Source organism: Canis lupus, chromosome 25 (genome assembly GCF_048164855.1).
Source record: "Canis lupus baileyi chromosome 25, mCanLup2.hap1, whole genome shotgun sequence".
NCBI lineage: Eukaryota > Metazoa > Chordata > Mammalia > Carnivora > Canidae > Canis > Canis lupus.
The window spans coordinates 26,379,136-26,406,575 of NC_132862.1; the positions used below are offsets into that span (position 1 = coordinate 26,379,136).

At 41.1% G+C, this 27,440-nt stretch overlaps 1 pseudogene; it reads left to right on the forward strand.

The window, feature by feature from the left end:
* The first annotated feature begins 1,648 nt into the window (after positions 1 to 1,648).
* On the forward strand, positions 1,649 to 25,672 carry LOC140616855 (cationic amino acid transporter 3 pseudogene; annotated as a pseudogene).
* The last annotated feature ends 1,768 nt before the right edge of the window (positions 25,673 to 27,440 follow it).

Consider the following 27,440-nt stretch of genomic DNA (forward strand, 5'->3'; position numbering starts at 1 on the left):
TCCACTTCTCCTTGAGACCCATGGCTTGTAGATCCATCATGTGTGCATTCAGCCCTGGGTGTTCAAGTAGGCCCCACTTTTTCCATCTCTGGGAAGTCTTGCCTCTGTTTGAAGATTAACATTCTGGGAAGGAGGAAGCACCTTCCTTTGGTCATTGTTTCAGGGTCTTGGAAGCACTAGGTTATGATTGTCTAGAGCAGAACAAGACAGGAAACAACAAATGTTGGAGAGGATGTGGAGAAAGGGGAACTCTCTTGCACTGTTGGTGGGAATGCAAGCTGGTGCAGCCACTCTGGAAAACAGTGTGGAGGATTCCTCAAGAAGTTAAAAATGGAGCTACCCCATGACCCAGCAATTGCACTACTGGGTATTTACCCCCAAACATACAGAGGTAGCGAAACAATGGCACACCTGCACACCAATATCCATACCAGCAATGTCCATAATAGCTAAACTGTGGAAGGAGCCACAGTGTCCTTTGGCAGATGAATAGATAAAGAAGATGTGATATACATATATATATATATATATATATATATATATATATATATATATATATATATGTGTGTGTGTGTGTGTGTGTGTGTGTAATGGAATATTGTTCAGCTATCCAAAAGGATGAGTGCCTACAATTCATGTCAACACAGATAGAACTGGAGGGTGTGATGCTGAGTCAACTTCAGAGAAAGACAATTATCATATAGTTTCACTCATATGTGGAATATAAGAAATAGTGAAAGGGACTATAAGGAAATGGGGGGAAACTGAGTGGGGAAAAATTAGAGAGGAAGACAAACCATGGGAGACTCCTGACTCTGGAAAACAAAGAGTTGCAGAAGGGGATGTGGGTGGGTGGGAGATGGGTAACTGGGTGACAGGCACTGAGGAGAGCACTTGATGGGATGAGCGCTGGGGGTTATACTATGTCTTGGCAAATTGAATTTAAATAATCTTTTTAAAAAATGATTGTCTAGAGCAGGAAGCTCTGTAGGCAGGGACTACATCTCTACTACCTCCAGCACGATGCTCAATGCACATTCAGTCAGAATGTGCTATGAAAGCTTAATAACTGTCTCAGGACACCCTTCATGGTGAAGCTTAAAGCAGTTGCCTTTTAGTTTTATTCCTGGCATGAATGGAGAGGGGCCAGGATGAATGGTGGTGGTAGAAGAACCTGTAGGAAATTCTGGGAGAGGTACCTGGGGGTGGGGGTGGGGAGGTGCTTCCATCCTTGTTTACAGGACTGCTGAGTGGGCTCTTGAGCTGAATCTGGGACTGGCCTCCAAATCTCCACAGGTTAGAGATCCACCTGGTTCACCACACTCTCCTCCTGCCAGCCAAGACCTCCTCCATACCCAGGACTCTGGAGAGCTTGGTAACCTCTAAATTCACCTCTTACTGCCAACAAAGTCTCCAACAAAGTTTCATGTAAGTCCCCAGTCCACCTCCTCACCACGTAGGGCCCCACTGTTCTTCCATTGCCCACCTCTAGTCTTCCTCCAGGATTCCAGCTCAGCCACCTCCTCCCTACTTTCACATCCTTCCCAGGCTTATTCTGCCTTTGGTCCCAACTCCCAGCTGAGGCCCAGTCTGGTTAGTGCTCAGACTCCTGAGGCCCCGCCCCCATGAGGGCCCCGCCTCCCCAGGGTCTCAACTCCCTGAGGGCACCCTGCAAGCTCCTCCCCAAGCCTGACTGCCTGTCCCTGTCTCCTACTTTCTTCCTAAGTGTTTCTCCTCCGAAGCAGAAGATGCCCCTGGGTAAGTGATTTCTCCTGTTTATGCAGTTGGCAAGAAGACAGAGACAGAGACAGAGAGGAAGAAGGCTGGGCTTAGAGCGCCACTAGCTATAGAACCCTGTGGATTTGAGCAGAGGGTATTTCATGGAACCAGAGCTACACATTGATTTGGCCGGTATAGACAACTACCTTGGTGAGTTTGGCAAGGGCAGGAAGGTTTGCTGGGCTCAGAGGGATTTAGAAGCCTATACTCTGTTCTCCTCCAGACCAGAAAGGGTCTCAGCTCTGATGAGCAAAATTTGAGTTAGGGAAAATTATTCCTTGGTGCTTCTCCCCACAGCGTCCTCCCACCTGTTTGCCCTGCCCTCCTTCCTGCCCTTTCCTTTCTGGTCTGGTACACAGCTTGCTTTCTTCATCTTTGTCTCTTGCACCGGACCTAGCACACAGTGTGCCTACACATCTTCTTGGAATGAATGAAGATTCTTCTACCTGGCTCTGCTGCATTCTTCATGTTTTGCCTTACTTTCTCTCTGGAGATTCTGGAAGTCTCTGTATCACATATTAGGGAGGATATTGGTGTGGACTTTGCAGAATAGCAGGTTCAGTTTGATAAAGTAGTCCTCTGTCACCATAGAGGATTTGAGGGGCTTCTTCCAGGCTCAAGGAGCTAGATATCTGTTTTTACAGCTGCTGAAGGTATCTCCTTGCCTTTCTTACCTAATTTTAAAAAGTTGTGTTGGTGATGGATTAGAGGCCAAGTCAGGCTGGAAGAAGAAAGATTAGCAAGGTCCCCTGGAGTGTGGCTGCCTAGAGGTCTTTAATACACTGGGTCATGAAGAGGCAGTTTGCTGTTATCACAAAACATATTTGCAACTCTTTAATTTCAAAAGCCCTGGAGTCTTAAACTGTTCTCCACCCTCCCTGCCTCCCCACCACCTTGTACACTGTGGGCAGCATGTCAACACCAGAATCCCAGACAACATTTACCCAAACATACCCCTGTTTAATTAATTACAGGTGGTGAATGGTCATTTCTAGGTTGTCTTTCTCTTGCCCTCTAGCATTTCTTGGGCATCTTCTCTCCATTATCAATTGTTACATGTTATATGCTTCTAGAAGGAAGATACTTTTTAAACCTTAGTTTATGCAAAATCATGTGGAAAGGCCAATTTCTTCCCCAACTATATCCCAAATTGATAAATACATTTTCTGGATTTTACTCATTTAGTTTATCTTTGTCCCTTTTTCTTTGATTATCACAGATATTACAAAGTAGATTTGGAATTAGAAAGAACTAGGGAAGAGGGATAAAGGGTATCCCTTAATGTTGAAGGCTCTTTATTGTAGATTATGTTGCCTAAACTGGCATGAAGCAGATGGGCCTTGGTGGAGAAGTCATAAGGGTCTATATTTGGATAAGATCTCAGAACATGATACAACTTTCATATGATTCAGATGATCTGGTGTCTTTCCTATAATACAACAAAACAAACAAAACAATTAACTTTCCAAGAGAAATGGTGGTGGTGTGGAGTGGCTACCTACGACTATGAGAGGAAGCAAGCACAGTCTGGTGAGAGAGGACAGAGATACAGAGACAGCTGAGTCCTTACATGGGAGGATTACACTTTTAAAAATATGAAGGAAGATAGCCAGAGACAGTCAACCTTTCTTAAGCCATGTTATGTGCACTGTATTACTGAGGGTGTATAGTGAGAGGAGGTACATGGAAGAAGGAGCCATGGGCTCTGTCCACTCATAACTGTTTGTCTAAATGTGGAGACAAAGTATAGTGGTGGATGAGACCACCGGATGGATGTCTAGATTCTGTGCTTACAAGGAAAGTGAGGATTTGGGGGAAAAAACAAAAGTGTTTAGTAGGACTTTTTGGGAAAAAACAATATGGATCAGTGCTCCTATGTTATAGTTGTAGTTTAGAAAATAAGGTGGACAGGCAGATTTTCTTCTACTGGGGACTTTTTTTTAGGTGTCTATATTGACAAGATTCAGGATTGAGAAAATAGCATAGAGAAATACAGGGAAAGGTAGAGAGATTTTTTTTTTAATTTTCTCTGTTGACATCACTTTCTAATCCCTTAATTACATACCCTTCCTGGCTTTTTCCATCTCTCTGATTCCTGTTTGGACAACCTCATTCTGATTCTTCCAGATAGTCCATTAGTTTCTGAAGACTTCTAAAGGAGAAGCTCAGGCTTTTCTGATTTGTCAAGTTGATCATTTTGTTTTGATGTGATAGAAATGTAACGAGTTTCCAGGACTGGATTCTGACTGAATCTAAACCTGTCAATGTGTCAAATTATGAATGAAGAACATTGCATTTCATTCTGTCTTCTCTAAAGTTATCCCAAAGGGACTAAGAAAATTCATCTGTTCACAACCATCCCAGAATGATACTAGGTAACATGAGTCTATACAGCCTCTAGAAAATCTCTGGTTATCTAATTATTTACTGAAATAATGGTGCAATGAAGATAGCATAGTATTGCTGCTAGCACACTCTCTGTATATTTTGCAGAAAGGAAGCAAATGTTTTAGTCTATACCTACATAGATTTTGATCTACATTTGGCTGGATAGGTTTAGTCTACATAGAGTTGATCTGTATTATGTTAATCCGCATCAGTTTGGGTGTTCAGTGACTTGTAATTAAGCCTCTGCGGGACTGGGATGGGATTTGAGAGGTGTAATGCTGGGGTGGTAAGATAGGTAGGTGAGTTGGAGGAGGTGGCTGTTTCCTCTTCATCTAACAAGCAGACAGTTGTGGCCTGTCATGCCTTCAAATTCAAGTCTTGGTATAACCTAGTAAAATTTAATTGCAGAATTAGGGTTTCTAGATTCACGGAGAGGAACATGAAGCAGGTTCTACCCTAAGGTATTTTATTTTCAAAAAGGAGAAATATGATTCTTCCAAGTAACATGCAAAGAGAATATAGTACAAAGTAAGGTCCTAGGTGGAAGAATGCCTAGTAAGTGATCTGTTTGGCAAGGTTGTTTTCAGACTCCTGGAACATAAGTTTGGATATTTATTTTCTTTAGTATGAGCTGAATTTAGTTACTTCAGCTTTCCTTCCGACCTTTCAAGGAAGTTATCTGACCTTTCCTTCTCTTTCCCAAGGAGAGAAGTTACCATTTTATTACTACTGCAATGGTTTCTCTTTCTCTTCTGCCCAGAACAAGACTAAGGATTATTATTATTATCATTATTATTAATATTATATCTTAATATCTTGGTCTGTATTAATATCTGTAGCAAGTATTTTACTGCATCTCTCTAGTATGGCAAATTGGATTTACTGCTTCAAGGTGTGGTGGAGCTTGTTTTGTGTTTTTGGTGAGGGGCATGGAAGGAAGGTCTAAAGGGGCTCTACTTATTGGATCATGGCCCAAGCTGAATATGTAGCTTGAAATGATGTTTTCCTGAGAAACATTATACACAATGCCAAGATGGGGTAATTCCCCCCTCCTCCATGTAGCCTTCTCAGGCTGACCTACAGTACACAGAAGATTCTAACTACTCTTGACAACACTGGAAAAGGTGATCCTTACTACTCTTCCATCAATAGGAAGCTATGTGGGATTTTGACATGCCCTTGCCTTGACTATTCATTTCTTACTTAGGAATACTCATCTTCATTAATATATTATGTATCTTTACTTATTTTGGTATGTGGGGAAGTATTTTTTTTTTTTTAGCTTTCATCCTATTTGTTAAATATTATTTTTTTAATTTATTTTTTATTGGTGTTCAATTTACTAACATACAGAATAACACCCAGTGCCCGTCACCCATTCACTCCCACCCCCCGCCCTCCTCCCCTTCTACCACCCCTAGTTCGTTTCCCAGAGTTAGCAGTCTTTACGTTCTGTCTCCCTTTCTGATATTTCCCACACATTTCTTCCCCCTTCCCTTATATTCCTTTTCACTATTATTTATATTCCCCAAATGAATGAGAATCAGAAGATACTCCCCTGTGGTTCTTTTTTGTTTGTTTGTTTTTGTTTTTGTTTTGTTTTGCTTTTTGATTTGTTTCCTTCCCCCACCCCCTTTTTTTCTCCTTTCTTTTTCTTTCTCTTTCTTCTTTTTTTTTCGTTTTTTTTCTTCCCTTTTTTTTCTCTTTCTCTTTTCTTTCCTTCTTTCTCTCCTCTCTTTTTCTCTTTTTCCCAATACAACTTGCTTTTGGCCACTCTGCACTGAGCAAAATGACTAGAAGGAAAACCTCACCTCAAAAGAAAGAATCAGAAACAGTCCTCTCTCCCACAGTTACAAAATCTGGATTACAATTCAATGTCAGAAAGCCAATTCAGAAGCACTATTATACAGCTACTGGTGGCTCTAGAAAAAAGTATAAAGGACTCAAGAGACTTCATGACTGCAGAATTTAGAGCTAATCAGGCAGAAATTAAAAATCAATTGAATGAGATGCAATCCAAACTAGAAGTCCTAACGACGAGGGTTAACGAGGTGGAAGAACGAGTGAGTGACCTAGAAGACAAGTTGATAGCAAAGAGGGAAACTGAGGAAAAAAGAGACAAACAATTAAAAGACCATGAAGATAGATTAAGGGAAATAAACGACAGCCTGAAGAAGAAAAACCTACGTTTAATTGGGGTTCCCGAGGGCGCCGAAAGGGCCAGAGGGCCAGAATATGTATTTGAACAAATTCTAGCTGAAAACTTTCCTAATCTGGGAAGGGAAACAGGCATTCAGATCCAGGAAATAGAGAGATCCCCCCCTAAAATCAATAAAAACCGTTCAACACCTCGACATTTAATTGTGAAGCTTGCAAATTCCAAAGATAAAGAGAAGATCCTTAAAGCAGCAAGAGACAAGAAATCCCTGACTTTTATGGGGAGGAATATTAGGGTAACAGCAGACCTCTCCACAGAGACCTGGCAGGCCAGAAAGGGCTGGCAGGATATATTCAGGGTCCTAAATGAGAAGAACATGCAACCAAGAATACTTTATCCAGCAAGGCTCTCCTTCAAAATGGAAGGAGAAGGGAAGTATTTTTGAAATGCAATAAATTGAGTTTCCCAGGGAGGGGAATCTGTATATGCTACCATTTTCTCACACTGTGTATAACTGAGTGCATGATGATTTAGGGTAATGATGGTGGTGTTGATAAATTAGAGGGAAGAAAAATACTACTTTTGCTTGAGTTCTTTTGCACAAAGAATCATTGCGTTTTCTAAATTTTCTCATTTGTAATTTGCCTTTGAATTCACTCATACTCAATTCAAATCTGATCTTTAATAGATTGAATCCAGTCTTTCTCACTTCAAGACTTCCTGTGGTTTCTACTTGAGAAACCATCCAATTTCTCTGTTTAGGTCCAACCCAAAGTCCACTGAATGCATTTGTATAGTTATTTACAGGCAGTAAATGAAAAATGATTAAAAAAACAGAAATATATTTTCTCTGGTATCTTACACACTAAGGATACTCGTCCGTCCTCCTGAAACACTTGAAATCCTATTCTACACCCCATTCAATCCTTTGTTGTACACTCCTCCCTTCTGCAGACTAGCCTTACATATAGTTATTGCAGTTGGAGAATCATGTCGTGTTGCCTAATGTCATAGCATTAGGTGACTTATTTTCCAAGGAGAGCAGTGAAAGTAGTAAAACTCTGTGTTTTCTGTCTGCTCAGTTGTCACACATCAAGAGGATGACATTGCAGCAAATCATAAATGTCACAGATAATGCACTTTGTCTCAGCTGTCTTGGGTTACTTCCCTCGTATTTTCACTTTGTTGTGAAAGAGATTTGGACCTCAAATCTTGTGTCAGATCTCTGACACCTCCAGCCTATACTAGGCTGTATAGCTTTTCTTGGCTGTGGTTAGTTAACTCTTTGTACTTTGGGCTCCAGCTGGGGAAGGAAGGGCAAGCTGAAAGCATCACTAGGCAGAAGCTCTGTACCTGGGCTCCACCTTACTGCCTACTACTCCTGCTCTCTTCTCTGAGATTTCTCCCAGTGCAGAGTTCTAGGCCCTGGACATTAATGAGGGGGGAGCAAGGTACAAGGAGAGCATACTGGATAGAGCTGATATCTATCTGTAAGTGTGGCCAAGCTGTTTCTGGAAGTGGAGTCATGTTGAACACAGCTTGGAAAGAGTATGCAGAGAGGAGCAGTCTATGTAGGGCTAATATTAATGCCCCCAAGATGTGCATGTGTGGGGAAATATCTGTCCTCTTCAAACTGATAGACATATAAAAGGCTAATAGTAGGAAAGTAGAAGGAAACAGTTAAAGACTTAAAAATACAATCTTAAAAGTTTGAATTTGATAGAAAGCAGGAAAATGCAGGTCTGGTTGGGACTGTGTATGTATGTCTTTTTAAGACTTAAAGAAAATGCCATCTTCCAGAAGGAGGGTAGAAAGCACTCACATTTAAGTTATCTGGGGCAATGTATTAGGAAGAATGTAATTTAGGGCTTCATCAGCACTCTCTGATGGCTGCTGGGTATACCTTAGTGAGAGGTGAGAGTATCTCATTATTTAGAATTACCAATTTTATGGACCAAGAAGGTGAACCAAGGAGTATACCAGGAGGTAGGTTCTAGATATGCAGTATTTCCAAACCATAGGAACCTACTAGGTAGAGGTCTAGTGCAGTCAAGGCACTAAGTGTGCATGTGGCTTCATGTCAGCTGAATTGAATTGAAGGCTCAGGTGGCAGAAAGTGACCTGGTCACAAAGAGAATTGGCTCAAATAATCCTTTATTAGCCATGCCATAGAGTCTTGAATCTTTGTGGAGGTAGGATGCTACAGGAGAAATAACATGGTCTTTGAGGAAACAAAGAACCAAGTTAAATTCCAGCTCTTCTTCATGCTGGCTATAAAAGCTTAGGATAGTTGTCTAGCCTCTCATTGGGTTGTTATGGGGGTTAAATGAGATAACATATGTGCATTACTTTCAACTCAACAAATTCTGGTTCTCTTTCTCCTCTCTGTCCATATATTCCTAAATCTTGCACACATACCTGGCTCCCCTATTTCCCAGACACTATTTTTCTCTGCCTCCAGCCTCTGCACATGTTCCCAAATGCCTCTTATTATAACTGTACTAGCATGAGCCATGGTTATGGTTTTATTCCAAGCTTTATTGCTTGCTGATAATTTTGGTTGTAAATCAAAGGCAAGAGAGTTCTATCTTCCCATCCACTCCTCTGACCTAAAGTTCTGATCTTTTTTTTTTTAAGATTTTATTTATTTATTCATGATAGTCACAGAGAGAGAGAGAGAGGCAGAGACACAGGCAGAGGGAGAAGCAGGCTCCATGCACCGGGAGCCCGATGTGGGATTCGATCCCGGGTCTCCAGGACTGCGCCCTGGGCCAAAGGCAGGCGCCAAACGGCTGCGCCACCCAGGGATCCCTAAAGTTCTGATCTGATGCTAGATCATTCTGGATAGAGTTTTATTCCAACCAAAAGTGATGGCAAGCTTGTTTACAAAGGGCATTTAGAGAAGGAGAAAACATAATCTTTACTAATAAGACACTCTTGTTTTCCTCCTACCTTTTTAGTTTGACAAATATCATATCTGTAGAATGTTGCACAAATGGCAGCATTAACACTCCTTTGTCTTCAACAAGATTGAGCAATTATAAATATTTTGGCACATTTGCTTGCCCTCTCTAGTGTGTGTGTGGGGGGTGTGTGTGTGTATAAAATAAGATTCATATTCCAAATTTACTAACTGTCCAATTTTTTATAGTAAAATGTTTCTCCCTGATCTGAGAACAGGGCTCTGCATTGCATCTCACAATCATGTCTCTTTATGCTCCTTTAATCTACAACAGTTCCTCAGCTTGCCATGACTGACATTGGCAGTCTTGAACAGCACAGGTCAGTTTTATCAAAAGTCAACTTTCTGTGGAAAACTATTTTGTAGACTGATCATTTTCTTGTTTCAAGTTTTTACTGAAATTCTAGTTAACACATATGGTAAAATTGGTTTCAGGTGCAGAATTTAGTGATTCATCACTTACATCTAACACCCAGTGCTCATCACAACAAGTGTCCTCCTTAAAGCCCATCATCCATCTAGTCCACCCACTCCCCACCTCCCTTCACTGACCCTCAGTTTGTTCTCTATCCTTAAAAGTCTCTTATGGTCACCCAGTCACCCCCACCCCACCCCCCGCCCACTTCCCCTTCCACTACCCCTTGTTCATTTCCCAGAGTTAGGTGTCTCTCATGTTTTGTCACGCTCACTGATATTTTAACTCATTTTCTCTCCTTTCCCTTTATTCCCTTTCACTAATTTTTATATTCCCCAAATGAATGAGACCTCATAATGTCCTTTTCTGATTGACTTATTTCACTCAGCACAATACCCTCCAGGTCCCTCCACATGACTGGGTGATGGGCACTGAGGGAGGCACTTGGCGGGATGAGCACTGGATGTTATGCTATATGTTGGCAAGTTGAACTCCAATAGAAAGAAAGAAAGAAAGAAAGAAAGAAAGAAAGAAAGAAAGAAAGAAAGAAAGAAAGAAAGGAAGGAAGGAAGGAAGGAAGGAAGGAAGGAAGAATAGAAAACACAACAAAAGAAAACACACATGGTCTGGATTGGACTGAATGTAACTAGAACAAAACCAGCTCCAATTTTTTCAGAAAAGGTCCCTAAATAACCCTAACTTCATTCCCAGTTTATAGGGAGCTGAAGTAAAATTACATGCAATACTAAAGAAGGTGGATGGAAACTGTGCCAAAAATGTAAAAGTGTTTCTAAATATTTACATTTGCTTAGAGTTTCCCAAAGAAATCACTGATTTAAGGATTAGTAAATGAGCACTTTTAATAACAATGCAGTAACAACACAAAGACAAACTATTCTAGAGACAGCCGCCTCCATTCTGAAAAGCATGTGGTGTGTACACATTTGGCTTCAAGGATAAAAGGAAATTCTTAGTGAAAAAAAAAAACAGCCCGGGGGGTGTGGGTGGGGGAAGAGCAGTGAGACATGGGGACTGGTCGTGGGAATAGAAAGGGGAAGGTTGATGGTTTCTCCTGTAATTGTAATACCACAAGATATGGGGACCATGGAAGCCATCCTCCACCCAGACCTGTAAGTTTGGGTTATTCCTCTCTCATTTCTCTATAAAGTTTATATATAATATTCTAAAGCCCTAAAAACTAGTCTCAGATATATAATAAATAAGCTGTACTGCTGTTATCTAAAAAAAAAAAAAGATTTGCTTATGATTTGATTTGCTTCCCTCTTTCTTTTTTCCCCTTCCCCTATGCTTACCTGTTTGTTTCTTACATTCCACATATGAGTGAAATCATGTAGTATTTGTCTTTCTGTGACTTATTTTGCTTAGAATAATACACTCTATCTATATTGTTGCAAATGGCAAAATCATATATATATATATATAATATAATATTCCATCATGTATATATATAATCTTCATTCATTCATCAGTTAATGGATATTTGGGCCCTTTCCATAATTTGGCTATTGTTGATAAAGCTGCTATAAACATTGGGATGCATGTGCCCCCTTTGAATTAGTAATTTTTTAATCCTTTGGGTAAATACCTACTAGTATAATTGCCAAATTGTAGAGTAGTTCCATTTTTACCTTTTTGAGTAAACTCTGCAATGTTGTCCAGAGTGGCTTCACCAGTTTGTATTCACACCAACAGTGTAGGAGGGTTCCCTTTTCTCCACATCCTATCCAACACCTGTTGTTTCTTGTGTTTTTAATTTTAGCCATTCTGGCAGGTGTGACATCGTATTTCATCATGGTTTTGATTTGTAATTCCCCGATGACAAGAGATGTTGAGCGTCTGTTTCATGTGTCTGTTAGCCATCTGGTTGTTGTCTTTGGAAAAATGTCATTTAATGTCTTCTGCCCGTTTCCTTTTTTTTTTTTTTTTTGTATTTTTTTTTAAATTGGAGCTCGATTTCCCAACATATAGTATAACACCCAGTGCACATCCTGTCAAGTGTCCCCCTCGGTGCCCTCTTCTGCCCATTTCTTAACTGGATTATTTATTTTTGGAGTGTTGCATTTGATAAGTTCTTTGTAGATTTTAAGTACTAACCCTTTATAAAAATATGTCATTTTTAAATATCTTCTCCCATTCCATATACGTTGTCTTTTAGTTTTGTTGATTCTTTTCTTTCACTGTGTAGCTTTTCATTTTTACGTAGTCCCATTTGTTCATGTTTGCTTTTTTTCCTAGCCTTTGGAGATGTATCTATAAGAAATTGCTATGTCTGAGGCCAAAGAGGTTGCTGCCTGTGTTCTCCTCTAGGATTTTGATGGTTTCCTACCTCACATTTAGATCTTTCATCCATTTTGGTTTTATTTTTATGTATGGAGTAAGAAAGTGACCCAGTTTCATTCTTCTCCATGTTGCTGTCCAATACTCCCAACATTATTTGTTGAAAAGACTGCTTTTTTTTTCCCATTGGATATTCTTTACTGCTTTGTCAAAGGTTCTTTGACCATAGAGTTACGGATCCATTTCTGGGATTTCTATTTTGTTTCACTGATCTATGTGTCTGTTTTTGTGCCTGTACCATACTGTCTTCGTGACTATGGCTTTTTAATATATCTTGAAGCCCAGAATTGTGATGCCTCCATCTTTGCTTTTCTTTATCAAGATTGCTTTGGCTATTTAGGGTCTTTTGTGGTTCCATGCAAATTTAAGGGTTTTTTTTTTTTCTAGTTCTGTGAAAAATGCTGGTGGTATTTTGATAGGGACTACATTAAATGCATAGATTGCTTTGGGTGGTATAGACATTTTTTTAATTGTTTATTTATTTACTTATTTATTTACTTATTTTATTAGAGTTCAATTTGTCAACATACAGCATAACACCCAGTGCTCATCCCGCCAAGTGCCCCCCTCAGTGCTCATCACCCAGTCACCCCAACCCCCCGCCCACTTCCCCTTCCACTACCCCTTGTTCTTTTCCCAGAGTTAGGTGTCTCTCATGCTTTGTCACCCTCACTGATATTTTCACTCATTTTCTCTCCTTTCCCTTTATTCCCTTTATTATTCCCTTATTTCCCTTGTTTGTTCTTCTAATCCATGAGCATGGAATGTTTTTCCACTTCTTTTTGTCTTCCACAATTTCTTTCATAAGTCTATAGTTTTCAGAGTTTTCAGAGTATAGATGTTCAAAAATGATAAGATACTTAGGAATAAACACAGACTGATTCTTTTTTGTTATTAGATTCAGGTTATACATTTTGGGCAGAAGAATTATATCAGAACATTGATAAAGACAGTTACTGCCACGTAGGTAACTCTCCATGTGTACCTTTTTCAAGCACTAGGACTGTCATTAGAAGGTGCTTAATATTATTTATTGAATGAATGACATAAGACTTTCACTGCTACCTAGTTCTATTATTTTTCTACCAGAGGACAGTAGAAAGAGCATCCTGCTCCTATATTATAGTTCCATTTTTCTAATACATGTTTGAAGGCTTAAAGGTAATCCAGGGCCTCTATAAAGAGCCCACAGAGAAGGGAAATGAAATGGAGACTATCACATGAGGTAGAACAGTCTCTTTACCCCGGGGTGAATAGGGAACATATTATGTTGAGAGTGGAGGATAAATAAGGTGATACTCAGCTGGAAAGAAATGCAGCACATGGATCCTAGGAGTATATATCTTGTGTCCTTGCTGAGAGAAATTATTTCGGTTTCAGACTTTACTATACATCCCTCTCCTGACCCTCATTTGAATCCTATGAATACCATATTAAGAATTTATTTCTGTCACTCCTTTTCCATTGGGGACAGCCCTGTATTTTGTCCTTCTCTAAACACCATCCCCCCTACACACACATAGGTATATATTTTCCAACATTTATAGTCAGTGGTAGGAAAACTATCTACTCCAGATTATTAGATTGTAAAGAAACTATATGACTTCTGGACTTCTTATTTGGATATAGAATCTTTCATCCATGTCACCTGGGAGAGTAAGGTTATGAGAGGTACTCTTTGCCTCTCAGAAATGTGTGTTCAGGCTTCTCTTGGGGGCCCTTTCTCTCTCCAGCTCTGAGTGTCTCAGACATTTCTGACAGTCCTTCCTGAGGCATCTGGGGCTAGGACTGAATTTATTGATTTAATTCTGCGCTAGTGAATGCATGATTCACATGGTTCCTGTCCCTTTCCTGAGGGTCTACCTACCCTTGTCATTGCAGTCCTTAATTTCACCAGGCTCCAGAAAATGCACCCTTTATCTCCATGTCAGCTCTTGATTATCCACAGTAACGGTGGGAATAACCCAAAATGGTGAATAATACTAACATGACTTTTGTTTGAGTTTTAAAAGATGGAGTCCTGCCTAGAGATAACCCAGAAAATGAAGAGCTTCAATGTTACTCTCCCATGGGTGGCTGTAGGACATCTCTTCTTCGGCATCTAGAGAGGGAGTCAGATGGAAGCACACAGCTTGTTCAGCCCTCAGTGTGTTGGCAGACACACCAAATATCTACTGAGAGCTCTGCAGAACCTGTCTCCATGCCTTGTTTTCAAACCCTGGAGAAGGTTTTTATTTCGACCCCAATACTTAATTCAAAGAACAAGAGGAACCTGGGTGATTCAGTGGTTGAGTGTCTGCCTTGGGCTCAGGTCATGATCCTAGGGTCCTGGAATTGGGTTCCCCACAAGGAACCTGTTTCTCCCTCTGCTGATGTGTCTGCCTCTTTCTGTGTATCTCTCATGAATAAGTAAATAAAATCTTTTAAAAATGAGGAAATTAGTATACAACATGTGAAACTCTCAGTTTTTCTAGGGTTTCCATCATATCCAGAGTAACAGCCGAAGTCCTCACAGTGACTCTCAGACCCTACATGAAGGATCTCACTTCCTGCTTTCTCTCTGACCTCATCCCCTACTGTCTCTCCCTCACTCACTGTGTCCTGGCCCCAAAGGACTCTCTGTTATTCCTCAAAACTAGCCATGTGCCACTTCACACCCATTAGGATGGTTGGTATTTAAAAAACAAAACATATAATGTTTGTCCTTCTCTGACTGACTTACTTCACTCAGCATAATACCCTCCAGTTCCATCCACGTTGAAGCAAATGGTGGGTATTTGTCATTTCTAATAGCTGAGTAATATTCCATTGTATACATAAACCACATCTTCTTTATCCATTCATCTTTCGTTGGACACCGAGGCTCCTTCGGCACTGGGTATTCTGTATGTTAGTAAATTGAACACCAATAAAAAAAAAATAATAAAAAAATAAATAAATAAATAAATAAAATAAAAAACAAAACAAAACAGGGATGCCTGGGTGGCTCAGCGGTTGAGCATCTGCCTTTGGCTCAGGTCATTATCCCAGGGTCCTGGGATCAAGTCCCACATTGGGCTCCCTGCATGGAGCCTGCTTCTGCCTCTGCCTGTGTCTCTGCCTCTCTCTCTCTCTCTCTCTCTCTCTCTCTCTGTGTGTCTCTCATGAATAAATAAATAAAATATTTAAAAAAAACAGAGGCTAACAATATTGGTGAGGATGTGGAGAAATTGGGATGCTTGTGTGCTGCTGGTGGGAATGTAAAATGGAGCAGCCGCTGTGGAAAACAGTGTGGTGATTTCTCAAAAAAATTACATATACAATTACCATATGATGCAGCAATCCCACTTCTGGGTATATATCCCAAGGAATTGAAGGCAGAGTTTCAAAAAGATATTTGTAGACCCATCTTCATAGCAACACTATTTATGGCAGCCCGTGAGTAACACAACCAGCATGCCTATCAGTTGACAAATAGACAACCAAGATGCAAGATGTGGGACACACACATGCAATGGAATATTATTCAGTTTTAAACAGGAAGGACAGGAAGGACATTCTGACATCTACTACAAATTGCATAAACTTTGAAGACATGCTAAGTGAAATAAACTAGTCACAAAAGGGCGTAGTGTAGGATTTCACTTATATAAAATACTTAGAGTAGTCAAATTCATAGAGACAAAGTAGAATGGTGGATGCCAGGGGCTTCAGGGAGGCAAAAAATGGGGAACAACTGTTTAATGGGTACAGAGTTTCAGCTGAGGAAGATGAACAATTTCTGGAGATGGATGATGGTGATGGTCGCATAACAGAGTGAAGATGAGGCTGGGTTGGTTGGCCCATTTTAAAATCTTGACACCCATTCTGAGCACATCCTAACCTTTTCTTGATTTCCATTTCTCTGCATCACTGACTGAAAATCCAACACAATATGTATTCTTTTTTAAAAAAAACATTTTATTTATTTATTCATAGAGACACAGAGAGAGAGAGAGGTAGAGACACAGGCAGAGGGAGAAGCAGGCTCCACGCAGGGAGCCTGCCGCGGGACTCGATCCCAGGTCTTTTTTCTATCTTTGGGTATGAGACTCAGCCGCAGTGTTCATGACTTCCAGGACAAAAGACAATGGTGGGGCAGGCTGGGAAAGCAAGAGAGCCGGCAATGTTGTGGGTGGATTGTTAGACTTGACAGATACTCTTCTAGGCAACATAAGAAGGAACTTCTGTTTTAGAGTTTGGAAGGATCTCAGAAACAGAGAAATACAGGGAAGAAGGCGGGGGGTACCAGAGCCATTATGGAATTCATACAAACTGGCTTTATGTTCCCTAGGCCCTGTCTACATTTCTTCTTCTTTTTTTAAATTTTTCTTTTTCTTTTTTTAATAAATTTATTTTTTATTGGTGTTCAATTTACCAACATATAGAATAACACCCAGTGCTCATCCCGTCAAGTGCCCACCTCAGTGCCCATCACCCAGTCACCCCCACCCCCCCGCCCACCACCCCTTCCACCTGTCTACATTTCTTTAAGCACATCCCCTGAGCAAGCACCTGCTTTGGGAGATACTGTTTCCTAATTAAACAGATTCACAGACCCAGGGGCCTTATTAGGAAATGTCTTCAGGAAATGCTCTTGAAATACATGATGGTACATATTCTAGTCTCATATTTATACCTCTGTTTGGCCCTTTTCTCAAACAACCCTTCTTCTGGAATCTCAAGATATAGTAGTCAATCAATACATCTATATATTCATTTTCTCTGTCCTGAATTCCTTTTTTTGGTTGTTTGGTACAATTATGAGCAGATCTTGTCCCGTGTAGTGAGTTTTGGAGATGGGAGTGTGGAATCCAGAATTAGGAAGTGTACAGGTCCTGGCCCAGCCCTCTGGAAGATTTTAAACTATAAAGGAATTTAAGTAAGACACCCAGGATATGAGCTGACAGACAGGGAAAATTGGTTTCAGCTGACCATCAGGATGGGATGTAAGTGCTGGTAGTAAGTAGAAGAAGGTTGGAGATGGGGATTAGTCAGAAAGACTTTGGAAAAGCTTCCTGGTATGAGGAGGAATGTTGTAGAATAAGGTTGAGAAGAACTAGAGGACCAAGTGTGGACAGAAAGGAGTGAGGAGGGCATCCTTGGCAGGGCAGGTATTACCCAGACCAAAGGCTCATCCCTGAAAGTGAAGTCAGTATGTGAGGAGCTGAGTTAGAAAGAAGGTGCTGGGCCTGAGGGTAGGGGGAGAATTAGGGCTGAGATCTGACAGCTGCGTCAGAGGGTCTGGAATAATCACAGAATATTGCACAAGAAAGGACGTTTCTGAACATGGCATTTGAGGACGAGATTTCTCTGTGTTGTTAGGAGCTAGATTTTTGGTAGACTCTTTCAGGATTCCCAATCATGTATTTGCTTCTATTCTGCAAATTTACTTATTCATTTGATTGTTCTGAGTGCTTCTGTTGGAGTCATAAAATATGATTATTTCATTCCCAGATATTTTGTTCTTTAGGTTGCTTCTCTGGTATCTTCATACTTTCTGTAGGTCCACTTTCCCTCATCTTCAGTAAAAGTGGGAATAGTGCACAGACCACCCTGCACAACACAGTTGAGGGAAACAAATTATCAAAATTACCGCTCTCCGACTTTTCCATTCAGATGGCCCTCCTCTGGGATTCCTGCTCAGGGTCCATGGATGGACTTCAGAATGTATGACATTTCTTAAAGGTGAATAATGGCAGAGGAGTTTGTGATTTAAAAGATGTGAAGAAAGAAAAAAAAAAGATGTGAAGAACCACTGTTGAGTTTTTGTTGGGAGGAAGGTGGCTGGGGATGGTTCCCCAAAGAAAGAAACATGGTACAAGCATCAGTAGTGTCAACTACAGGAGCCTTCAAGGACACTGGAAGGAGCTGAAGGAGAAAGAGGAATTAGGAAAAGGGAAGTGGGTTCAGAGGAAACTAGTAGGAGGGGTGCCCCATCTTCCCTTGTTCTTCACTCTCTTTCTGGTGGGTATTCCTTTGTATTCTCCATACCGTGACAATTACAGGATTCTGACTCCACTTCAATTTAGATATACTGAGTGCCTGCCACTTATCAGGCTCTATGCCAGGTCTTCTCACAACATCATCTCCTGCAATTCCTGTGTGGAGCCTGCAGTGCACAGAGTGGAGTCAGTCTCTCTCTCTATTGTGGCATGTTTGCATCATCACTTCCTGTCAGGCCCCTTTCAGTGCATTTTATTTCCTCCCTTCATCCTTATTTCTAGTGTCATTTCCCCTCCTCACTGGAGGCACTTGCTTTAGTGTATTTAACAAATGCTCTTCAAGTTCATGCTCTACATGTGTATTTAGATACATTCATCCACTCAACAAATACAGTGCCGACTCTCTCAGGCACAGATGTAGGTGCAGGAGTAGAGCCAGGAGCAAAACAATTTAAAAAGTCCCGCTTTCATGGAGCTTACATTCTTATGGAGTAAGGCAAACCATAATCAAATAAATAACTGAAACATGAAGTACAGTAAATAGTGACAAGTGCTATGGGAGAAAGAAAAGCAGGGCATTCAAGTCTGTGGTTAGGAGTAAGTTGCAGTTGTATATGGGATGAATCAGGAAGGCTGTGTTACAAATGTGCTGTTTCACCAAATGCAGCGAAGGGAGCAACCAGGTGGATATGTGGGCTAGAAGTGGTGCAGTCATAGGGGATAGCCTGTGCAAAGGTCCTGAGGGTCTGGCCTGATATGTCGGAAGGCCAGAATGTTTAGGAGGCCAGTTGCTAGAGAGAAATGAGTGAGAAGGGATAGAAATAGAAGGTGAGAGGTAGCTGGTTCAATGACAAATGCTTTAGGACTCTGTAGGTCAGTGTAAATGAAGACTTTGGTTTTAGTCTAAATGAAAAGGGAAACCAGTAGAAGTTTGTGAGCAGAGGAATGTCTGACATTTTTAATATATATATATGTGCATCCTTGACAAATATACAATAGTTTTTGGCTGTTTTTTAAAAGGTACATAAGTACCATTGTGCTGACACATCATCCTGCTTTTTCTTTTGATATAACATTGTTTCTGAGAGCTACCCAACTTGTTGTCTATAAACCTACTTTATTATCTCTGACTGCTGTGTTATATTTCACTGCGCACACACACAGTTTACTTGTATATTCCTCTAGGAACAGACACTGGCACAGCCCCCACTTCCTGCCACCACAAACAGTCCTGTGATGAATGTGCTCACATGGGCTCCTTATGAACTCAGGAGACAGCTTCCTAGGAATGTGCACATTGGAGAGAGATTTTGGGATGTGAGGCTGTGTGTATTCTTTTTTAAAAAAATATTTATTTATTTATTTATTTATTTATTTATTTATTTATGAGAGAGAGAGAGAGAGAGAGAGAGGAAGAGACACAGGCAGAGGGAGAAGCAGGCTCCATGCAGGGAACCCAATGTGGGACTCGATCCTGGGTCTCCAGGATCAGGCGCTGGGCTGAAGGCGGCGCTAAACCTCTGAGCCACCCGGGCTGCCCAGCTGTGTGCATTCTTAATTCTACTGGAATTGAGCTTCAGGGTGATGATCCCTGTGACACCAGTGGTACATGATGGTTTGGATCTTCTCACTGAATTCTCATGCTGATCCAGTGATGGAGATCAGGTGAGGTCCCTTGTGGACGAGAAGACTGAGGTTTAGAGAGAGTGAGCAAATTACCCAAATTCATGTGGTCACTCAGAAGCACCATGGCTCATATCCAGCATTTCTGACATAATGGTCTTTGCTCTTACCGCCACAGTACCCAGCACTGCCTCTTCCAGAAATAAGATGAGGCATTCCCACAGAAAGATATTATTGTTACTGTTATTATTATTATTATTATATCTGAGCCTTGCATTTCTTGATGGCCCGTATAACTCAGTGAGCATAGGACCCCAAAGTTTTAGCACCATCATGTATGAGAGTGTCTAGTTAGAGCCCCTAGAGTTTAAAGGTGAATTATGTGGAATAAAACTATTTTCATTGTCTCATGAGGGCTAGGTAGCAGGCTTGAGTTGCAGGGGATGATTTCAAGGCTTGTCATTTGTAAAGACTAAGTCATTTTTAATGGACTTTGGATCAGATTTCAGGATTAAATATTAGGTAGATGATATTAAGTCCATACTGTTTGCTAGGTTCTGAGCTACATACTTTTTCTAGGCATCATTTCACTTACTCCTCACAGCTACAATAGGAAGGATTTGCTTTTACTCTCACTTGGCTGTTGAGGAAACTAAATCCCAGAAAGGAACTAATTTGTCCAGAGGCACTGGGTGTGAGGTTGAGTTGTGATTTTTTTAATAATAAATTTATTTTTATTGGTGTTCAATTTGCCAACATACAGAATAACACCCAGTCTTGAGTTGTGATTTGAACCTGAACAATCTCCCTGCAGAGCCTCACTCCTAACTACTCAGCTGTGCTGCCTTCTTTTGAAGGAAGCTTTCAGAATTTCTTTCCCTAGAACTTGAAGACAATGTCTTGTCAGTTGGGATGGTTTAGAGCAGTCATGGGAAGTACAGGGCTAGTGGACAAGAATCTCCAGAAGGAGAAGATGTGAAGTTTGAAAATATTCCCCAGGTGTCTTCATTAGGCCTCCCTCTGTCCTCCAAAGTGAGAACCTCTGCCTTAGGACATCCCATATAGATTACAGGTCCTGAGCATGATGCCTTCAAAAAAAGTAGGAATTCTCTAACTGGTCGTGGGTGGGTTGTTGCCTATTAACTCCAGGCAGCCTGATATAATTTTAAAACAAGTTTACTCCAAGACAAACAATCCTTTATCACCTCATGTGGCTCATACCTGCCGTGAATGATGGGCAGCTAAGGTTTTTTCCCTCCACGTTTTTCATTTTGCTTGCCTTCTGCAAGGAAGGTAATACCATTTATATCTTTACCTGATCCGGGTTTATAAAGGTTGCCTGCCTAAAAGTATGTATCTCAAAGTTAATTAGATAGGAATTCTGTATTATGTGTTCTTTCAGGTCTGTCTTCTCAGTGTTGTCATTTGTTCAACAAATATTTATTGAGCATCTACCTCATAGTCTGATGGAGGACACAGGCAGCTGACCTGGAATTTGGATACATTAGAATCAATGGCACATGAGGGAAGCCTGGCTGCTATGAGAGCACATAGGAAGGACAGCGTAAGGATCAGGGAGGCTTCCTGGGGAAGCACCTTCTGATCTGGGAATGGAAAGAGAAGTGGGGATTAGCTAAGTGAAGGGGCCAAGAGGCCATTAGAGGGAAGGGAACAGGATGAATGTGGAATTTCACAGCTGGGGAAGGAACTGGGCAGAGAATGAAGCTTAAGGAATCAGTATAGGTCAGATTATGAAGGAAGGAAGTATATTAAGGAAGCGTAGTGGGAACCATGGAAGGGTTTGAAGCCTGGGGGTGTGTGGGGCACTCCTCAGTCACAATTTATAGTGTAGAAAGATTCCATGACCCTCCTTATATATCTTGGGTGCTTGTTAGTAAGCTATAACATTGGAACTGGTGAGTGGCAAATAAGAAGTCTAGATGAATTTGTAGACAGAAGGTCTGGCATATAACCCAAAGGTTCCTTTTAATCATCTATAGAGAAGACATTTCAATTTTCACATAATCTAGGTGCTGCATAACTTCGTTTTTTTTTTTTTTTTCTGTTGATTAGCACTCATTTCTAGGGTATTGCTGTGAATTGTTTTAACCAAAGGTATGCTCTCCCTCAGTAGGGGTCCATTTGAATAGCAGTAGGGTAGGAAGAAGGAGGAACCCCAGGCAAGATTCCTTCATTAATATAAATAATAGTGAAAGGGAAAATAAGGGAAGGGAGAAGAAATGTGTGGGAAATATCAGAAAGGGAGACAGAACGTAAAGACTGCTAACTCTGGGAAACGAACTAGGGGTGGTAGAAGGGGAGGAGGGCGGGGGGTGGGAGTGAATGGGTGACGGGCACTGGGTATTATTCTGTATGTTAGTAAATTGAACACCAATAAAAAAAAATAAAATAAAATAAAATAAAAAAAAAAAGAAAAATATTGGACCATGATTTGAGAGAGTTAAAAATAACTTCTTTTAAAAAATTAATTGGGAGTCACAAGTGAGTGGCATTTTAAAAGATTTATTTATTAACTTGAGAAAGAGAGCAACTGTGCATGGGTGGGGGCATAAGAGGCAGAGGGAGAGACAGAATCTCAAGCAGACTCCCCACAGAGCTCAGAGCCAGACCCAGGGCTGAATCTCAAGGCCCTGAGATTATGACCTGAGCCAAAATCAAGAGTGAGATATTTACTCTACTGAGCCATCCAGGCACACTACAGGTGAATGTTTTAATATAAGCTCACAGAGCAGGGCAGATTCTCCAGGCTCCTGGCAGCTGACATTACAGATGATGCAGTGTGTGTAGAGAGCACAGTGTGGCCAGTGAGGAGACTGCAGAAATGAGCTCATCTCTCTCCTGGAGCCCAAAAACAAAGGACACAGAAAGTTGTGAGCTACTGAGCTACTGAGCTAGTTCACTTATTTCTTTTCTCCCTACCCATAATACTGCCATAACTGTGGATATGAAAACTGGTGAATTTTGCCTGGTTGTTTTGGGTGAGGTAGATTAAATGTCAGAATTCACAAAACACCTTCCTGGCTCCTCTCCCTTCTCAGCCCTGGACCCTGGGTCAGCTGCTGCCCCCATTTCTCCAGGGTTTCCTTCCCAGGGAGCCTTGTCCTCTCCTTCTTGCTGGTAGTTATGAAGGTCCTGCCACTTTCTCCCTCCTCCTCTCTGTTCACAGCACCCCTGTGGGCCTAGGTGGGTAAAGGAAAGGAATGAACTGTATATTCTTGGCCATCAGTACAACTGGATGGATAATGCAGAATGAGGAGAAAGGGGGGCCAAAGTGCCATCTGACCTTGGCTAGCTGATGTAGCGGCTAAGAGTTTAAGATTGAGGTAGCCAATATGTATATTATAGCCTAAGATAATATTTTTAAAATAGGTCTGTAATAGTAAAGAGACCTACTGGTCCATGAGTTAATGTGTCATAACTCATGCTCAAGCACCATGCATGTACCCCACATGTGAATTATTGCACAATACATTCATGCCCTGCTGTGTCTTTCAGTTTAATTAGTACATGATACTACATGAGTTAGATGAACCCAAGTGGGATTATGTCATGTGGTATGTAAAAAAGGAGAATGTTGTATTTGGCCCTTTTTTCTAGAGGAAAAGCCAGTTGATTTTTTCTATGATGTCTTTTGGTGTCAGTTTCTGTGACATTTGTGCTGCAACAGGTGACATGGGACATCTGGGCTTTGGTTGGTTGTTTGAACACCATTGTGCAGTAAATATTTCTTGTTTACTTAGGTATGTTGGAGGAACAGCATATAGCAGAAGAAATATGAAGCAGCAACTCTGAATCCTGAGCAACAGACCTCAGCAAGCCCCAAAGGAACTCGGTTTAATTCAGCCTCACCAAACCAGATCCAAAACTCTTGGCTTCCTGGAGTTGCTACAGCTCTCTGATTCTAGAATTTTCTTTAATTCCAGCTGGAATGCTGTATGAGGCACTTTGCAGATTTGGTCGAAAACTGGTACACAAACGTCCACTGGATCAAGAAATATATGAGTTCCAATTTGGCAAATGTATGAGCACTCTGGATTTAGTGGCCCTGGGTGTCGGCCGCACAGTGGGTGCAGGTATATATATCCTGGCTGGCGATGTCGCTAGAGATAAAGCAGGACCAGCCACTGTGATCTGCTTTTTAGTGGCTGGTGTAACTTCTGTGTTGGCTGGGCTCTGCTATGCAGAGTTTGGTGCCCGGGTTCCCCACTCTGGCTCTGCATATCTCTACACCTATATCACTATAGGAGAAGTCTGGGCTTTCATCACTGGCTGGAACCTCATCCTCTCCCTTGTTGCTGATGCAGTCATTGTTATCCAGACCTGGACGTTAATTTTTGACAACCTGTATAGGAACTGGATCTCTCAAACCCTGCATGAGAGCATCTCACAGCATGTTCCTCAGGTTTTTGCAGATAATGTAGGCTTCTTGGCTGTGATCCTTGTATTTTTGCTCATAGAATTTAACAATATGATGATTCGTCCATTCTTCATAGTTTTCAAAGTGTTCACTTTGGTGAAAGTTTTGGTTCTCAGTTTTGTCATCATCTCTGGCTTCATGAAGGGGGACCTGCACAACTGGAAGCTCACAGAAGAGGACCACATAAAGCCTGGACTCAATGATACCTCTAGCTTGGGCCTTCTGGGCTCTGGAGGATTCGTGCCATTTGGCTTCCAGGGGATTCTCCATGGATCAGCTACATGCTTCTATTTACTTATAGGTTTCAGCATTATTGTTACCAGAGTCAAAGAGACACAGAATCACAAGCGTTCCATCCCCATGGGCATTGTGATTTCACTGCTCATCTGCTTTTTGTTGTATTTTGGTGTCTCTGTGGCACTTACGCTTATGGTGCCTTACTATAAGCTCCGACCTGGGAGCACCTTGCCTGAGGTATTTCTCCATATTGGCTGGGCCCCTGCCTACTATGCTGTAACTATTGCATTTATCTGTAGTATTTCTGTCATCTTCTGGGGTATTATGTACTTCATCCATCAGGTGATACACATGATGGCAAACGATGGCCTCCTGTACCCTGTCCTTGCCAGGATCCATACCGGCACATATGCCCCCATCATAGCCAATGTGATCTTTGGCATTATTGCAGCAATCATGCTATTTTTTAGACTCACTGATCTTGTTAACCTCAGGTCAGTTGGGGCCCTGCTAGCTTACTCCCTGGTAGCTTTTTCTGTTCTCATCCTCAGATATCAGCCTGAGAAGAAGAATGGGGGAAATGAAGCACAGGTGCAAGAGGAGGACAGACCTGCAGCAGAGAAGCTGGCTCTACAAACACTATTTTTTCCAGGCAGCCCCACCCCCACTCCACTCTCTGGCCATATTGCCTCTGTTTGCTCCTCACTGCTTGCTCTCCTGCTGACTCTTCTCTGTCTAGTGCTGGCCCGGTGGCCAAGTCTGCTTTCTGGAGACCCAGTGTGGATCACAGTGGTTGTGCTGCTCCTGGTGCTTATCATTGGGATCACCGGAATAATCTGGAGACAGCCACAGAGCCCCCCTCCCCTTCACTTTCAGGTACCTGCTCTGCCTCTCCTCCCACTCCTGAGCATCTTTCTGAATGTTTACCTTATGATGCAGATGATAGCTGGCACCTGGTCTCTATTTGGTGTCTGGATGCTGATTGGGTTTGCTATCTACTTCAGCTATGGGATCTAGCACAGCCTGACTCCTTAACCCCACTTCACTTAGGGCCAAGACTGTAGATCTTGAACTCAGCAGTGCCAGTACATATTTGGTCTGACATAATCATACATGAATGCAGTGTGATCCCCTGCACAATAATGTGGAATACTCTTGAGCACATGAAAAGCTAAGTCCCTATGGGATGTTGAGGTAGGAACACCAATAGAGCTCCATATTTATTGTGGAGTGAAGCCTGAGTCTTTGCTCTTTCTCCTTTTTTTTTTTCAGTCTACTTTTCAATTGTGTCTATAGCTGCTCACCAGCTTTAAAAAAAATGAGCACTGGGTGTTATACATGTGTTGGCAAATCGAACTTCAATAAAAAATGAAAAAAATAAAAATTATTAAAAGAAATTTGAAAAATCGTTTTCCTTTTCTCTAGTCAAATATCCACTAGTAGAGGGGGTCCTGGCTAGCTCTGTCAGTAAAGCATGCAACTCTCCTTCTCAGGGTGATGAGTTTGAGCCCTGTGTTGGCTGTAGAAATTACTTAAGAAAATATCCAGTAGCAGAATTCAGAATTACTGAGTCATATTGTAGCTCTTTTTTAAAGTTTTTGAGGAACATCCATACTATTTTCCATAGTGGCTATATCAATTTACATACCCACTAACAATGCACAAAGGTTCTTTTTTTCCCCACATCTTTGACAAAACTTGTTTTTCTAGTCTTTTTTATTTTAGCTAACCTGACAGGTATAAAGTGATATCTGATTACAGTTTCAATTTGTATTTCCCTGATGATTGTGATGCTGAGCATCTTTTCATTAGCCTATTGGGCATCTGTATGTCTTCTGTGGAAAATGTCTATTCAGGTCCCCTGCCCATTTTTTAATGGGATTATTTGGGGTTTTCTGTTATGTGTGTGTGTGTGTGTGTGTGTGTGTGTTGAGTTGTGTAAGTTCTTTTTTTAAAAGATTTTATTTACTTATTCGTGAGAGACACAAAGAGAGAGGCAGAGACATAGGCAGAGGGAAAAGCAGGTTCCCTATAGGGAGCCTAATGTGGGACTCAATCCCAGGACCCAGGATCACACCCTGAACCAAAGGCAGATGCTCAACCACTGAGCCACCCAGGCATCCCTGAGTTGTATAAGTTCTTTATGTGTTTTGGGTATTAACCCCTTATTGGATATAGAATATGCAAATAACTTCTCCCAGTCAGTAAGTTGCCTTTTGTTTTGTTGATGGTTTCCTTTATTATGCATAGCTTTTTAGTTACATCAATTTGAAAAAAAAATATGTACCCCATGTTCATTGCAGCATTATTTACAATAACCAGGATATGGAAGCAACACAAGTGTCCATCAGTAGATGAATAGATAAAGAAAATGTGGTTTATGTATATACAATGAACTATTAGTAATAAGGAACAATGGTATCTTGTCATTTGTAACAACATGGATGGACTGGGTGGCTTTAGTGCTATTTGAAACATGTCAGTCTGAAAAAGATAAAATCTCATATGCTTTTAGGCTTATATGGAATTTAAGAAATAAAACAAATGAAAAAAAAAGGAAAAAAGAGACAAACACAACCCTCCTTCCAAAATACAGAGAAAAAGAGGTGCTGCCAAAGGAGAATTGGGTAGAGGGATGGGTATTTAGAAAAAGGGAATTAAGAATACACTTTCTTGATGAGCATTGAGATATGTGTGGAATTATTGAATCATTATGTTGTATACTTGAGAGTAATATAACAACACTGTATGTTAATTATGACTCATTTAAAAAATGAAAGAAACTAGAAAAAGTCAAAAAGAGAGAGAAAGATGAAATATGGCGCCCATCCTTAAAGAGCTTATATATTCTAATCCAATGGGTAAAGCATAGCTATAACACCAAGTAGAAAGTGTTGTCATAAGTAATATACAAATAAAGCCTCTTGGAAATTCAAAGTAGAGGATGTACATTTGTGGCTCACACAGGGGTGAGGGTTGAATAGTGAAATCAGAGAAGACTTTGTAGAGGAATGGCATTGGAGTTGGCTCTCTCTAGGGAAAGATAGGGTTTTGACACATGTAGGCAGCAGGGAGAGACTGTAGGCAGAGAGAACAAGACTAGGAAAACACAGGAAAAT